Genomic DNA, 2,500 nt, shown 5'->3' on the forward strand with positions numbered 1-2,500 from the left:
TGGCACGGCGACCGTCGTGAGCGGAGCAAAACGTCAGCCATCTCAGCACCCTGGAACCCCCCGGGTGGCACAGGGCTGGATGGGGCTTTCGTATAGCAGGGACGGTGCTGCCTCTCGCTTCGCTCGCTGTTCGCCGCTCACCGCTCGCTCGCTCAGCCAAAAATGGCCAGTTTTGGCCCGTTTTTGGGCTGTTTTGGCCTGTTTTTGGTCCGTTCTTGCATGGCGCGGTGACCGTCGTGAGCGGAGCAAAACGTCAGCCATCTCAGCACCCTGGAACCCCCCGGGTGGCACAGGGCTGGATGGGGCTTTCGTATAGCAGGGACGGTGCTGCCTCACGCTTCGCTCGCTGTTCGCCGCTCGCCGCTCGCTCGCGCAGCCAAAAATGACCAGTTTTGGCCCGTTTTTGGGCTGTTTTGGCCTGTTTATGGTCCGTTCTTGCGTGGTGCGGTGACCGTCGTGAGCGGAGCAAAACGTCAGCCATCTCAGCACCCTGGAACCCCCCGGGTGGCACAGGGCTGGATGGGGCTTTCGTATATAGCAGGGACGGTGCTGCCTCTCGCTTCGCTCGCTGTCCGCCGCTCGCCGCTCGCTCGCGCAGCCAAAAATGGCCAGTTTTGGCCCGTTTTTGGGCCGTTTTGGCCAGTTTTTGGCCTGTTCTTGCATTGCGCGGTGACCGTCGAGAGCGGAGCAAAACGTCAGCCATCTCAGCACCCTGGAACCCCCCGGGTGGCACAGGGCTGGATGGGGCTTTCGTATAGCAGGGACGGTGCTGCCTCTCGCTTCGCTCGCTGTCCGCCGCTCGCCGCTCGCTCGTGCAGCCAAAAATGGCCAGTTTTGGCCCGTTTTTGGGCCGTTTTGGCCAGTTTTTGGCCTGTTCTTGCATTGCGCGGTGACCGTCGAGAGCGGAGCAAAACGTCAGCCATCTCAGCACCCTGGAACCCCCCGGGTGGCACAGGGCTGGATGGGGCTTTCGTATAGCAGGGACGGTGCTGCCTCTCGCTTCGCTCGCTGTCCGCCGCTCGCCGCTCGCTCGTGCAGCCAAAAATGGCCAGTTTTGGCCCGTTTTTGGGCCGTTTTGGCCAGTTTTTGGCCTGTTCTTGCATTGCGCGGTGACCGTCGAGAGCGGAGCAAAACGTCAGCCATCTCAGCACCCTGGAACCCCCCGGGTGGCACAGGGCTGGATGGGGCTTTCGTATAGCAGGGACGGTGCTGCCTCTCGCTTCGCTCGCTGTCCGCCGCTCGCCGCTCGCTCGTGCAGCCAAAAATGGCCAGTTTTGGCCCGTTTTTGGGCCGTTTTGGCCAGTTTTTGGCCTGTTCTTGCATTGCGCGGTGACCGTCGAGAGCGGAGCAAAACGTCAGCCATCTCAGCACCCTGGAACCCCCCGGGTGGCACAGGGCTGGATGGGGCTTTCGTATAGCAGGGACGGTGCTGCCTCTCGCTTCGCTCGCTGTCCGCCGCTCGCCGCTCGCTCGTGCAGCCAAAAATGGCCAGTTTTGGCCCGTTTTTGGGCCGTTTTGGCCAGTTTTTGGCCTGTTCTTGCATTGCGCGGTGACCGTCGAGAGCGGAGCAAAACGTCAGCCATCTCAGCACCCTGGAACCCCCCGGGTGGCACAGGGCTGGATGGGGCTTTCGTATAGCAGGGACGGTGCTGCCTCTCGCTTCGCTCGCTGTCCGCCGCTCGCCGCTCGCTCGCGCAGCCAAAAATGGCCAGTTTTGGCCCGTTTTTGGGCCGTTTTGGCCAGTTTTTGGCCTGTTCTTGCATTGCGCGGTGACCGTCGAGAGCGGAGCAAAACGTCAGCCATCTCAGCACCCTGGAACCCCCCGGGTGGCACAGGGCTGGATGGGGCTTTCGTATAGCAGGGACGGTGCTGCCTCTCGCTTCGCTCGCTGTCCGCCGCTCGCCGCTCGCGCAGCCAAAAATGGCCAGTTTTGGCCCGTTTTTGGGCCGTTTTGGCCAGTTTTTGGCCTGTTCTTGCATTGCGCGGTGACCGTCGAGAGCGGAGCAAAACGTCAGCCATCTCAGCACCCTGGAACCCCCCGGGTGGCACAGGGCTGGATGGGGCTTTCGTATAGCAGGGACGGTGCTGCCTCTCGCTTCGCTCGCTGTTCGCCGCTCGCCGCTCGCTCGCGCAGCCAAAAATGGCCAGTTTTGGCCCGTTTTTGGGCTGTTTTGGCCAGTTTTTGGCCTGTTCTTGCGTGGTGCGGTGACCGTCGTGAGCGGAGCAAAACGTCAGCCATCTCAGCACCCTGGAACCCCCCGGGTGGCACAGGGCTGGATGGGGCTTTCGTATAGCAGGGACGGTGCTGCCTCTCGCTTCGCTCGCTGTTCGCCGCTCGCCGCTCGCTCGCGCAGCCAAAAATGGCCAGTTTTGGCCCGTTTTTGGGCTGTTTTGGCCTGTTTTTGGGCTGTTCTTGTGTGGCGCGGTGACCGTCGTGAGCGGAGCAAAATGTCAGCCATCTCAGCACCCTGGAACCCCCCGGGTGGCACAGGGCTGGATG

This window comes from Musa acuminata, unplaced genomic scaffold, assembly GCF_036884655.1.
Source record: "Musa acuminata AAA Group cultivar baxijiao unplaced genomic scaffold, Cavendish_Baxijiao_AAA HiC_scaffold_82, whole genome shotgun sequence".
NCBI lineage: Eukaryota > Viridiplantae > Streptophyta > Magnoliopsida > Zingiberales > Musaceae > Musa > Musa acuminata.